The sequence below is a fragment of the Myotis nattereri genome (assembly GCF_964212035.1).
Source record: "Myotis nattereri genome assembly, chromosome: 5".
Taxonomy (NCBI): domain Eukaryota; kingdom Metazoa; phylum Chordata; class Mammalia; order Chiroptera; family Vespertilionidae; genus Myotis; species Myotis nattereri.
This window is the reverse complement of record NC_138080.1, coordinates 63,641,628-63,657,309: the sequence shown is the minus strand read 5'-3', so window position 1 is coordinate 63,657,309 and position 15,682 is coordinate 63,641,628.

Genomic DNA, 15,682 nt, shown 5'->3' with positions numbered 1-15,682 from the left:
AAGAAGAAATAAAAGGCATCCAAATTGGAAAGGAGGACGTAAAACTCTCATTATTCACAGATGACATGATATTGTACATAATAAAAAAACCCTAAAGACTCTGCCAAAAAAATACTAGATTTAATAAATGAATTTGGCAATGTAGCAGGATACAAAATCAACACCCCCAAATGGAGGCTTTTTTATATACCAATAATGAATTCTCAGAAAGAGAAACTAAACAAGCAATCCCATTTACCACTGCAACAACAACAACAACAACAAAATTAAGATACTTAGAAATAAACTTAACCAAGGAGGCAAAACACGTGTATTTGGAAAACTAGAGGACATTGAAAAAAGAGAAAGAAGAAGATATAAACAAGTAGAAGAATATACTGTGTTCATAGGTTGCTAGAATCAACATCATTAAAATGTCCATACTACCAAAGCAATCTACCGATTCAATGCAATACCTATCAAAATACCAACAGCATATTTCACAGAGCTAGAATAAATACTCCAAAAATTTATATGGAATCAAAAAAGACCCCAAATAGCTACAGCTATTTTGAGAAAGAAAAGAAAGCTGTAAGAATCACAATACCAGATTTTTGGTACAAAGCCACCGTTATCAAAACATCCTGGTACTGGCACAAGAACAGGCATATAGACCAATGGAACAGAACAGAGACCCCGGAAATCGACCCAAGCCATTATGCTCAATTAATGTTTGACAAAGGAGGCAAGAGCATACAATGGAGTCGAGAGAGTCTCTTCAATAAATGATATTGGCAAAACTGAACAGATACATGCAAAAAAAAAGAAACTAGACTACCAACTTACACCATACACAAGAATAAAATCAAAATGGGTAAAAGACTTAAATGTAAGTCATGAAACCATATAAATTTTATAAGAAACCATAGGCAGCAAAATCTCAGACATCTCTCATAGCAATACGTTTACCGATACATCTGCTAAGGCAGTGGTCGGCAAACTGCGGCTCGCAAGCCACATGCGGCTCTTTGGCCCCTTGAGTGTGGCCACGAAGTTTCAATCGCACTGTATGTGCATGCCCGCACGTGGTATTTTGTGGAAGAGTCACACTCAAGGGGCCGCAGTTTGCCGATCACTGTGCCAAGGCAAACTAAGGAGAAAATAAACAAATGGGACTACATCAAAATAAAAAGCTTCTGCACAGAAACCATCAACAAAAGGAAAAGAGAGCCCACGGTATGGGAGAACATATTTGGCAATGATACATCTGATAAACGGTTAATATCCAAAATATATAAGGAACTCATACAACTTAACAAAAGGAAGATGGGCAAAGGACCTAAATAGACACTTCTCCAAAGAGGGCATACAGATGGCCAAGAGACAAATGGAAAAATGCTAAAAGTTACTGATAATCAGAGAGATGCACATTAAAATGACAATGAGGAATCTATCATCTCACATCTGTCAGAATGACTATCATCAACAAATCAACAAATGACAAGTGCTAGTGAGGATGTGGAGAAAAGGGAACGCTAGTACACTGCTGGTGAGAATGTAAACTGGTGCAACTATTATGGAAAACAGTATGGAGTTTCCTCAAAAAATTAAAGGTGGACTTCCATTTGACCTAGCGGTCTACTTCTAGAAATATATCCTAAGAAACTAGAGGCACCAATCAGAAAGAATGTATGCACCCCTATGTTCATAGCAGCACAATTTACAATAGCTAAGATCTGGAAACAGCCCAAGTGCTCACCAGTAGATGAATGGATAAAAAAACTGTGGTACATTTATACCATAGAATACTATGCAGCAATAAAAAAAAAATAATCTCTTACCCTTTGAGACAGCATGGAGGGACCTGGAGAGTATCATGCTAGGTGAAATAAGTCAGTCAGAGAAAGACAAGTATCACATGATCGCACTTATATGTGGAATCTAAGTAACAAAATAAACTAATGAACAGAGTGGTTCCAGAGACATGGAAGCATGAAACAGAGTATGGAATCTCAGAGGGAAGGCGGGAGAGGGTGGGTGGGTGGGAGGTAATCAACTAAGGCCTTGTATGCATATATGCATAACCCATGGACACAGACAATAGGATGCTGAAGGCCTGCGGCAGGGGGGTGGGGTGGGCGCAGGCTGGAGGGGATCACTGGGGGAGAAAGGAGGACATATGTAATATTTTCAATAATAATTATTAAAAAACAAGTTTAAAACATGTCTAAAAAAACAAAATAAAAGTAGTGTGATGACATAAAAGTGGCATAATGATACAAGCATATACTCTGTTCCTTTAAATGTTCTCCAGGTCCTCTCTTTTTAAGACCCTAACTCTACACACATATTTCTATGTGCGGGGGGGGGGGGGGGGAGGGCAGGGGGGGGAGGGGACGTGTAGTTTTATATTAACAAAGAAATGTGATCATTTTCTCATTCAGACTTTTGTGTTCTGGATATTACAAAGAAATACGGATGACAAAGGATCTTGATTTTTAGGAGGAAAATGGTGAAAACAAATCTTTTTTTTTTTTTAATATATTTTATTGATTTTTTACAGAGAGGAAGGGAGAGAGATAGAGAGTTAGAAACATCGATGAGAGAGAAACATCGATCAGCTGCCTCCTGCACATCTCCCACTGGGGATGTGCCCGCAACCCAGGTACATGCCCTTGACCGGAATCGAACCTGGGACCCTTCAGTCCGCAAGCCAATGCTCTATCCACTGAGCCAAACCGGCTTTGGCGAAAACAAATCTTTTTTATGTTGGTGTTACTTTTGGCAAGCAATATAAAAGTATATATGTATTTGGATTCAAATATGAAACATCAGAAAGCACAAAACCTGATTTCAGAAGTCGTTGTTTGCTGGTCAGAAATAATTTTTTTAAAAGAAATATAGTTTTATTAGCAATTATAAATCACTTTCTCAAAATGCCCTAATATAATCCCTAATATTTTCATAGTTTTTTCATAAATGTTTATCAGCATCACTGTAAAACCCTTTAAACTTCATACTTTGAAAAAAAAAAACTGGCTTCATTTTCTTATGTATTGTCATTAAAAATAAAAAGCAGAGAAATAAAAAAGCAAATAAATAAATTTTTCTACAAAAGTTTATAGCTTTATCACATAAACTAGAGGCCTGGTGCATGAAAATTGTGCACTGGAGGGGGAGGGGTCCCTCAGCCCAGCCTGTGCTCTCTCGCAGTCTGGGAGCCCTCGGGGGATGTCCAACTGTGGCAGAGGCGGGAGAGGTTCCCACCAGTGCCGCTGCACTCACCAGCCGTGAGCCTGGCTTCTGGCTGAGCGGCACTCCCCCTGTGGGAGCGCACTGACCACCAGGGACAGCACCTGTGTTGAGCGTCTGCCCCCTGGTGGTCCGTGTGTGTCATAGCGACCAGTTGTTCTGCTGTTGGTCTATTTGCATATTAGCCTTTTATTATATAGGATTAAAATAGCTTGTTAATGGTTTTATTTCACTTGTTATTCATTTTTATATACCTCAAAAAACTCTGAAAGGGAAAAACACTGAATATTTATATTACAATTAATGAAAATTTTTTGTATAATACCTTATGCCAGTCACTATCTTAGCTACTACACTATAAAAATAGCAAAAGCCATGGTTTCTTTCGCCAATGAACTCCTAGTCTACTGAGTGGGAGAGCATTAGTTTTGCAATATCATATGAAAATATCAATTTCTCTAATAAACTTTATATCTACATTTGGTCAGAAATATAATGTCTAATAATTGTATTATGGAAGTCATAACTGACTTTTAAAATTTCTAATCTAAGAAAAATTATTATTTTTATTCCATGAGGAAAGTTTCATGGTAGGGGTCATACTTAAAATTTTCAGAAAGTGTTGGTGTGCTCTCTAAATGATTGCTATGTAGAGTCCTTGTGCCATTTAAACGCTGTGCCTAGGGAGGTATTAATTTGCATAGCTGGAACTGAAGGAGTCTGTCTATACACTCATTTTATGTTTAGAGGTATTACAGATTGTGATGGATAAAATCAGAGACATCAGCCATATATGTTATGTTATCGTTGTACAAACAAAACTACAGGTGGCTTATTGGCATGTTTTCCTCATCAGATGGTTAATTTACCAAGATCTTCCCTCTAAAACATTTAAAGTGACAATATACCATATGATCATTGACACAGTAAATACTACTACAAAAATACTGACTCTGTAATGAAAATGTTTTGTTTATAAATTCATTTTATTTTCTAATCTTAAATAAAAGTTAAATTTTTGATACCATTGCCATTTGTAGTTTTTGGTTTTTGGGTTTTTTTATGTGTTTTTTTTTCATTTGTAGTTTTTGCATCACATTTCTTTTATATTTCTGGACACTGCCTAGTGGCTAACTGCATTCCTATATAAAGCACCCAGATCTCATTTCAAGGCAAGATAGAATGACTTTAGAGATTTTGATAACTCTTCATTACTCATTCCCCTGTTCTATTTTCTGAAGGAGCTGGCCATGTCTTCATATAGATGTAAAATTGCCTATCATCTCACTGATCCATATTTTCACCTTCTTACTTTAAGAAAAATAGTTCACAGTGAGCAATATAAATTGTTCATGATTTCCATGAAGAAATAAAACGTTTAATTTTAATTTTATGACAGTGAGTTTTTTCTTATTAGCTTGTTTTTGATAGTAGCATCATAAAACAAGCCCACTATTGGAACAATTAATGTGTTTAAAGGTGGTTTCTATGAATGTAAAGTTTCATTCTTTCATAATAAAATGTTCATATTGTTGAATTTAAAACATGAAAAATGTAGCATGGGTGTAATGTGAACTGATTTGGCTTTTATAACATATTTTGCTCACTACAGATTATAGCATTTTACATTCATGAGAATCTTAAATAACCCCAAAGCAAAGGATCTGGTGTCTATGTTTTTCATAAGATGGTGTTTCATGTAACAAAACCCTCCTCAAAAACCCTGGATCAATATCCACTTAATAGAAAATAAATGCCACACATATTATTAGCATCATGTCTTCTGACATCTGTAACCAAGGTGAGGCACTTTATAGTCACAAAGACAAGGTAGCAATGATATGCCATTAGTCATGAAAATAAACCGTCTTACTATCAAGGGTATTGTCAAGGTCAATACTGTGACTCAGGATTAAAAATAAACCCTATATTTTCATGTATCCAAACTTGAAATTATTAAAATTCCAAGATCAATCTTCATTAGTTTGAGCTCATGTACTTTATTATACAATTATTAAGACAAGATGAAAAAGAGGAAGAAAAAGAAAAAGAAGGAAAAGAAATTCTCTAAGTATCTGGAAAGCATAATAGACTATTAACGTTTTTCATTTATCTTTACTTACGCTAATCATCAATTACTAACAAAGATGTAGTAACTCAACAAAACAAGACTTATAATAGTTTGTATGAACAATAAATAATCCAGGAAATAAGATATATGTTAACCAAACTTAAAAAGTAGCATTCACTTTGGTTTAACTTCCTCCGAAGGAACTCACAGTCTTTGTTAAAAATAAAAAAGTCAACATGCCATTTATTGAGTGTTGACTAATTATCAGGACCTGTTCTTGGTCATGGAGATACAGAATGAAAAAAGCTAAAATCCAGGGCCTCCTGAGGCTTTACATTCTAGAGTAAAAATGACAATCAACTAATAAATAAACAAAATATATGGCTTCTCAATGTTGACAATAGTATAGTTCTTTGGTTGCTTGGAATAAATGTTCTCAGATTTAAAGTAGCCAGAAGAACTACTGAATGAATCACAGAAATTGGATATGAAAAAGGACAAGGGGGAAGTTGTTGCAATTTTATTTAAGATGATCAGGAAGCTCAGGTACTTTTCACTGGTGACATTTGTGCCAAGATCTAAAGAAGAAGAGAAAGCAATCCTTGAAAATATTTGTGGCCAGAGTGCTTCCGTGAGTGTAAAAGCTTGGGCCTGGCCTCGAACCTGTTCTGCAGCCTGTCTGAACACAGACCCAGCCTATGTGCTGGGAGGAAAAGGAGCACTAGAGAGAACAGCAGAGGGAAGTCTAGAACGGAAGGGAGGGGCAGTTTGAGGAGGGCCACCTGGTCTAGGTAACAGCTTTGGCTTTATGCTTACAGTGATACATTCTGAACAACAATCATAAAAATTCTCAAAGACTGGAGACAAGTGGTTCCTAAGATGATATCTCACCAGTTGTCAGACCAGCTGGCATTGACCTAGTCACCCAATCTAATGTTGTTATTGGATTAAGAATGTCCGTGAGGGGAAACCACTGCCGCTTATCAATAGTCTTTCCATACAATTTACCTAACGGGGGGGGGGGGGGGGGGACACGTTTACTTTAAAATATGAACAAATAAAACATAAGGTGCTTTTATAGTCTCTAATTCATATTTCAAACTTGTGCAAAAGGAAATTTGGCCTAGATAAGTTTTTATTGAGAAAGGAAGGTGAATTGATATCTGAAACTACCTGAGGTGGAACTTGGACACATCACTTCACCTTTCTTGGATTCTATGTGTGTGTTTTTAATCTGGAAAATGATAATAATGGAGAAGAAGAGGATTTAGGAGTATGTATTTATTATCTAAAATGTTATGATTTTTTTAAAATATATTTATTGAGTTTTTACAGAGAGAAAGGGAGAGGCATAGAGAGTTAGAAACATCAATGAGAGAGAAACATCGATCAGCTGCCTCCTGCACACTCCCTACTGGGGATGTGCCCGCAACCCAGGTACATGCCCTTGACCGGAATCGAACCTGGGACCCTTCAGTCCCCAGGCCAATGCTCTATCCACTGAGCCAAACCGGTCAGGGCTAAAATGTTATGATTTAGAAACGGAAATGATACTGTAAATATAGCATATATTAGAATCTATTTGAAAGGGAAAATTGCTAATCATCTGTAAAATTAAGACCTAAATATTGTATACCCATGCATGAATATGGTGTAAAAATAAAAGAAACATATGAAACATACTGAAAAACTTCTTTTTTAAATCACCAGAAAGGAGAGTTCTTTGGGTTATTTTAAATTTAAAACATTTCTTCCAAGCAACCAAAGAGCTATGCTGCCACCTACTGGCCAAATAATTATCACCTACAAGATGTTGCAATTCCTTGTTGTTGTTTTTAAATACAAAGTTAATAAACACATACCCTGTGTCAAAATAGAGTCCTAACATTCTAAAAATAGGGATTATAAAGATACTTATGCATTCATTTAAAACAACATATAGGTGAAATCTATTTAGATCTCTGTACTTAGTTTACACAAAACAACACTGCTCTTTTCAGGTGGTCCTCAGTAGTGATAATGCAACACATTTCTCATGGTATTTCTGGGGGGAAAACATCAATGATACTCTGATCAATGTTCTAGTATTTTATTCTTTTACAGTAACAAAAATAATGTATTTTCTGGGACTCCGAGAAACAAAGCATTTAGTACTAGTTAATGACTAGCTCTATTAAAAGTGAGTCATGTAAGTGCTAATAATACATTAGCTTTTTTTTTTTTTGAGCACTAATGTCCCTAAAATAGCTATGGCACTTAAACACCTTACATTTAGAAACATTAGCACCTAGTTTTCTTACAGCACTAATGAGAAAGTAGCCATTTGTTCATCTTTAACTGCTATTTTCATTAGCAAAGGCACAGCCGAGTGTACAGCTTTTAGGGTGCTATCCTGCTATTGCACACTGGTAATGAATCACATTGATGGATTTACGCCACATCACCCCCACCACCTGAATGAGGTCCTTCAACATGATTCTTATTTTTTTAAAATTTGTCACATCCAAAAGAAGCACTTCTCTTTTTAACTCTTCATTCTTTAACTATATATATATATATATATATATATATATATATATATATATATATATAGTCAGAATCATCAATCGGCTGCTTCCTGCATGCCCCCTACTATGGATTGAGCCTGCAACAAGTACATATACCTTGACTGAGAATCAAACCAGCTACCTCTTGGATCCTGTGTCAATGCTCAACTGCTAAGCCACAATGACCGGGTTTACCTCTTCATTCTGACAAGGTAACAGAAAACATAAAAAAGTGAGAGGACCCTAACCAGTTTGGCTCAGTGGATAGAGTGTCAGCCTGCGGACTCAAGGGTCCCAGGTTTGATTCCGGTCAAGGGCATGTACCTTGGTTGCGGGCACATCCCCAGTAGGGAGTGTGCAGGAAGCAGGTGATCAATGTTTCTCTCTCATTGATGTTTCTAACTCTCTATCCCTCTCCCTTCCTCTCTGTAAAAAAATCAATAAAATATCATTTAAAAAAAATAAAAATGTGAGAGGAAAATGCTAACAAGCCATTTTAAAAATTTAAGCTAGAATAATTTGTGTTCCACAAATAGATCTTGACGTGTATGTGTGTTTCTATGAAACACACATTGTAACTATTAGAGATGGAAAGGTGCATCAAATAATTTCTGTGCTTACTCTCAGAGCAAAGCCAGGCTGAGATGCCTGAGTGCTCTGAGCTACCCAGCTTTAATGTTCTGCCCCTGCATCCTTACTCAAATAGATTGCCACATCAGAAGATTATTGTGAACATTTGCTTAAAATTCTTTAAACACTTGTTAATTTTCTTCTAATGAAGCAAACTCACATTTTTACCATTTCCTTTCTGCACAATACTTAAATCTTTGATAAGAACCACATTGTTTCTTTTTTCCTGTTACTACATACATATTTTGCCCTCCTCCCTTTGTCATTTTCTCTCAATTCTTCTGTACCTATTTCTCATTATCTATTACTTCTATGTTCTCTCGCCTCTGTTTTTGAATGCGGTATGTATAAGTTTTAGAACACCGAATTATCAAATTTACTGAGGCAAGCACAACAACCTATCTCTTCAATTGTTACACACAACATTGATTTAAACCCATGCACTACTTCTTAAATAACTGACATGTCCTTTTAACTAGAATTAAAAAATAATAATTTGATTCACAATAACATTCTGAGGCCTAGAGAAATTTGAATATCACCCTTTAAGGTTCTTAACTTTTATGCTACCTGTATCTGAATTTTTCCTTCTGAAATTTCGTGGAATGAATATTTTTAAAATAACCCTCCTTGGTTATGATTCAGAAAACAAAATGAGAATTATCCAAATAACATACTCTTCAGTTTCACAATAAGCAGAAAGTAAATCCTCAATATTCACTGTTGCTCTAAGAAAGCAATTCTATTTTTGAATTTTCACACTAATTATTGCATCTAATGCACTTCCTAAGTTAACTGCAGTTCAAATATTAATACATTTGCTATAAACCCTTAAAAAATTAAATCATGACTATAAATAAGTTAAGTAGATATATACATACTGGGAGATACTAACTAATGCAAAGCCAAACAGCAAATAATTGAACCAATCTGTGTTTCTTTCGATTAGTTCTATGGTAATTATTCACTTTAAGACTCCAGGCTCTCTCAACTCTCAGGAAATGCATGCACATGAGAAATTGCAGATTCCTTTGATGTTGATCTGAATAATATGACTCCAATGCAGGACAAAGAGAAATAAAACTTAATCACGTTCTAAATGTTACAAGCACTTAAATATTATTTAATAATTCCACATGTTTGATAACAATACTAGTATCTCTATTCTATTACTATTATGACAATCTCCACATATTTCCTGTCATAGCTTTCATTTACTGCTGTTCATTTAGTGGACAAATTGAGAATCTGAAATCCATGTGGTGTTTGAATACAAATGTTCAGAGGAATAAGTCAGATTACTCATGTAAAACAAACAAAAAGGTGAAGAACCACAGAAGTGACCCCTGTGTGTTGTGTATGTGTGGTTACCCTCATGCTTACTAAATTTAGTTAAAAGCTGTTCCAATAGATTAAAATCAGGCTTTGGGCAGCCAGTGGTTCACAGAATATCACCAGACTGTAGCCACCTAACCTTCTTTACTTTTTAATACTTCTTTCTTAGGTTTAATGCTTTTAGAAGTTGACGCATAATGTGTACTCCAAGACTCCAGAAAGTCACTTGGAAAACTATTAGTGGAAGAGAGATAAGAACACCAATGCTTGCCCTAGCCAGTCTTGCTCAGTGGATAGAGCGTCGGCCTGTGGACTGAAGAGTCCCAGGTTTGATTGCAGTCAAGGGCATATGCCTGGGTTGCGGGCTCAATCCTTGGTAGGGGGCGTGCAGGAGGAAGATGATCAACGATTGTCATCATTGATGTTTCTCTCTCTCCCTCTCCCTTCCTCTCTGGAATCAATAAAAATATTTTTTTTTTAAAAAAAAGAAAGAAACAGAACGCTAAACTACACAGAGTTATTATGCAGGATCAGTCGCTCCCTATGAAAACCTAGCTCACAGACGGGCAGGAGGTAGGTTTCATTCAGCGTGTACTTCTTCATGGCACATCACATGGCACAAGGGAGCTACATTTTCATGTTTGTTGAGGCATGGTAGGAAGAAGGGCAGGCCAGAGGAGGAGGAAAAAGGACTGAAGGAATTGTTTATGCTACCTAGTTACGTCAATTTTATTTTTCACAACTTTGAGATGAATTTGTTAAATAAAGATAAAAGAATACCCATTAGGTAAGATTATCCTCAAAATATAATTTATAGCCTTACCTTTCACACACAGTCTTCCTAAGACATTAAATTCATCTTGAATTGAAAATTACTTCAAATTTCACAGATACGACTCCATCACTTAATTAAAATGCAAAAGGGACAAAACTGCATTTATTCATCTTCCTTCCCACCTCCCATATTTTAATCTGAGTTAAGATCCTAGTGAAGCACAAATTGTCCAACCTGCTGTGGGCAGTTGTTATAGTCAGGGGTAGAAATAACTTTTTTCTATGCCATCTTGTGCCTGCCCTCAATTACAATGAAAGATAAGCGATTGGTCTACTCTAACCTTTTCTAAATGACACCTGTAGACCACATATCCTTAAATGAAAATGTTCTCTATGTTTCTTAATTTTCTCTCTCACTAAGGTTATGGAAAGCCTCAAAGTAATAATTCAGATGAGAAGAGCCAAGTGAGAATTTCCTTTCTTTTTATTTCTTGGCACATTAACCAGAGATAAAATTATTTAGAGGCGAAAAATCCCAGACATAGGGATCAAATAGTCCACATGATACCTGAGCTTCGTTTGGCAACAAGCGCACACACACACACACACACAAGGGTTTTGTACAGAGAAAAGATGATCCATACCCCCAGATGATATCTATAACCTTATTCAATTATTCAGTAACTGCTGTTATTGGTAATCAGAGAAACTTACAATAGGAGTATTTGAAAGCTGAGCCTGCTCCAAATCTATTAAAAATCTATCTAATTGAAGACGGTTCCAGTGGTCGCCAACCAGTGGACTGCAGACCACTGGTGATCCGTGAGGTCCAAAAGGTGGGTGACCACTGGTTAACCTATTGAGGAATTATAATAACTTTAATTGTTCCCCAAGGGGGAAATCTATAAGGCACTGTTCCTACACTTAAGTCATTGACAAGGCAGATGGGATGTTGTCATTTACATACACACACACACACATACACACACACACACTCTACCTTGTCAAAGTGATACAACTTCTCAGAGTCATGAGTACAGTATTGCTATCTTATGCATGGGCAAAGGGAAGGGAGGTCTATAAATGAAAGTTCTCTCATCCAGAGTCCTTGAACTTGAGTTAAGAGTAAACAGAAAGGCAGGTCAGAATAGTCAAGGAGACTTGAGATATGGGAAGGAGAAAAAGTGTGGAGTCCTTGATAGGTCTACTCAGTCAGCATTTCATAACGTATCCAGTAACCTCTTGTTTTATTTTATTTCACTATATTTTATTTCATTTATTCATAGTTGGGGTCAGTGGGAAAAACATAAGCAAATTATGCAAGACTATAATATTATTAAGCATATTTTACAAAAGACAAAAGAGGTATTTTTCCTAATTAGTTTTAAAATAAATGTAATAACTTGAATTATTACTTCACATATGGTATGCTGAATTTTTATTAATAAATGTATGCATTATTTATACCCAAACTTAAAAAAATTGTGTCAGAGTCATAATTTGAAGCATATTGCATGCAATATGGTTGCTGTTTTGTAAACTCTTCCTACTTACTCCCTTATTGGGTTTGACTTAATTCTAAAATGACTATGTTTTGTACATTAATAAATGCATTGTTCAGAGAGTATATACATATAACATAAACAAAACATTACATGTCGATAAATATGCAAATGAGATATAATCATCAAATATCTAAACAAGTGGAGTTCATAAATAACCACTAGATAGTTATAGCCCATGTTTTCCTGCTTCATGTAACAGTATTTTCTGTTTATTTCTTTATGAAATAGTTTGAATAATATGACCTGAGTGCTTCTCTTGAGACACAATATAGTATTTCAGCAGATTTCACTTTAAGAAAAATTTGTGGGCTGCACATCCAACTCCATTTTTACTTGGTAGCTTTTACTTACTGTATAGAGTTATGCTCTTTCCTGTTCTTCGTTCTCCTCCTTCCAGATTAACCTACAATGTGGGGGGTCTCCTAGGAACAGTTTATTTCAAGTTATATAAATATTAATTGATTTTGGTTCAAGTGCTTTGGGTATATGTTTTCAAAGAGTGACATATATTTTTAATGAAGACAGTGGGTGACATACCCGTTGTGAAACATCAATAAAAGTAAATATTAGATAGTTCTCAAATTGAGAAAAAAACAAAAAGTCAAATAAGATCAAATAATTTTTCTCATGTGAAATACAGAGAAAAAAACATCAGTTTTGTTTTCACTTTTTGGAAAACACTCTGAAGAAACAGATATAGGAGAGCCCTGCACCACATGCAACATGTACGAGTAGATTGTGTCTCTTTCCGTTCCCTCTGCCACCTTCACTGCAGAATGGTTTGTTTATGGGAGGCCTCATTAATGGTTCTTTACAGCTGACCCCTGCTGTAAAGGGTATTACCACTCCACAGGTTTCTATCACACAATTTTCTGGGTATGTCAAAAGCATATGTCAGAGCAGAAAGGGCAGAGATAAACCTTGGGGATCCTAAAGAGTGACACCTGGCTGGAATTCAATTTGCAAGGAAATGTAAAGCTGTGTTGCGAAGCACCAAGAAGCTTGGGTTAGCCTAAATGACTCATTTGTCGGAGTTTAAAATAAACTCTAAGGACCCTCTGTGACAGTGTTCAGACTCTGTACAAACATAATGCTGAAATATTTAAACCCAGTGCAAATTATGTTTTGATTCAAGACAATGAATATACTTAATTAAACTGGCACTGAAAATGTAAATATTTTAGCTGGTATCGCATTAACGCTAAAACCCTGGGAATTAAATTGTACATTTCTAATCTTTCATAATGATGAAATTCAAAATGTTATTGTTGTGTTTATAAAGGAGTCCATTGTTCGGCAGCATATTCATTATGAGATAATGGTTACACATCTAATTCCACAGCAGGGAAAGGATTCAGTGGTTCAACATTGCATACAGCAACGACAAGATTTTACCAAAAAATCAATCCAATGTAATATTGGATTCCAAAATCTGAAGTCATAGAAAAAGAGAATGTATCACAACCAGTTGATCTTTATAATTTTAGTCATATTCCATCATAGCACATACTGCAAGCAAATTATCGATAATGAACTGACATTCTAATTAATTAAACTAAGAAGTGGCTCTTTCAGGGGAGAAATGGTATGCTTTACCCAAGAACTAACAGTAAACAACAACAACAAAACAGGTCAAAACATCACTTTGATTTTCTAAATTGTGTAAATGTGGTTCTTTACCAACGAAATAATCCCCTATCATTTTATATAAAGCTATTTTATATTTTTTTATCTAACATTCACTTTGTTCAACAATTTGGGATAAAGACAAAACATCTTAATTTGATATCTATTACCCCAAAATTTAAAAATCAATGCTATTAGAATTATGAAAAACATCTGAAATTCAATGTCTGGTGGTCTTTTGTTGAATTTTAAATGTAGTCGTAAATGCAAGTGAAATCTGTTGATATTTTTAAATATTTAATTAAAATCTCTTGAAAGTGAGACCGTGTGCATTTGTAGCATTTAAATTTATCATCCCTTTATATGATTAATTTCTCACCTTACCTCATAGCCACCCACATTGACAAAACAAGATTATCTTGTTTCTAGTTGATTTCATTCTCCTGTTCATTTTCATTATTTTCTTTAATCACAAGTGTGAGAGAAAAGAATCAATTGGGTTTTCAAGGAAAATAATTTGGTTCCATCAGCACTGGCAATGCTGAGCACCCTCTAATATGACCCCCAGTGATTCCTGCCTCCTTTTTATTGTGCCCTTGAGTAGAATGAAGCAGGGTGATGGGATAGCATTTCTAAGATATGGTTATCAAAAGAGGTGATTTTAGTGTTGGGAGCTCTCTCTTGCTCACTCACGAGGAGGGAATCAGTAGCCATGTCTTCATCTGTGCTGGAAGGAGACCTTCATGACAAGGAATTAAGGCCGACCTTTAACCAGGCTGTGAGGAACTGCACCCTATCAGCAGCCACATGCATGACCTTGAGGTGAGTGCAGCCCAGCCTACAGCAAGAGGGCAGCCTTCTGAGAGAACCAAAGCAGAAGATCCAGAGAACGCACGGCGCTCCTTCCACAGAAATTATGAAATAACCCAAACTCATCATTTTAAGCCACTTAGTTTTGGGGTCATTTATTATTAACATTAGGTAGTTAATACAACCTTGTTCACCCTCACATCTCATACAGAACTTGTCAATCAGTGAACAAAATTTACTGACTCGACAATGGGTGTTCAAAGGAAATTTGGATTTAGTTTTTGACACTGAGTGAACTTCCCAAGGTTTGCTATTCATTCCCTTGCTGCTGATTATCAGTGACTGTTTGTGGGCAGCTGGTGCTACAGATAGCTACAAATCATTATGTTATTTTACGGTTTTTTAAAAATATAGTTTATTGATTTTTTAAAGAGAGGAAGGGAGAGGGATAGAGAGCCAGAAACAACTATGAGAGAGAAACCTCAATCAGCTGCCTCCTGCACACACACCCCCTACTGGGGATGTGCCTGCAAGCAAGGCACATGCCCCTGACTGGAACCGAACCTGGGACCCCTCAGTCGGCAGGCTGATGCTCTATCCACTGAGCCAAACCGGCTAGGGCTTATGTTTTATTATAATTGTCAACAACTTTTAATAGGGTACCATAAACTCTAAAAAAAGTATTAGATACAGGTTAATTTTATCTTTCAGCTTCTATGATCCAAGGGGTTTTGGCCTAAGCCACAGTGTCCTTGAAACTATTCAGCCTTAGACATAAAGAGATTCTGAAAAAAAGAAGTGGATTTATCTTTCAGTCATTCCCACACAAACCTCCAGCTCTGAGCCTGATATAGATATAGGTACAAAAATATAAGTATAGAGATAAACTTTCAACTACCAGAGCTAGCAAGTATTGACTAAACATCTCAAGTATACAAGCTATTTACTAAAACAAAAAGTCAAATATAGGGTAGCATGGTTTCAAATCACTCCATGAAAAAGTTTCTCTAGATGCCACACACGGTTAGGGAAGAGGTTGGAGAAGTTGTGGCCAAAGTCTCACTACTTTCAAAAAACTTTTAAATTATGCGGAT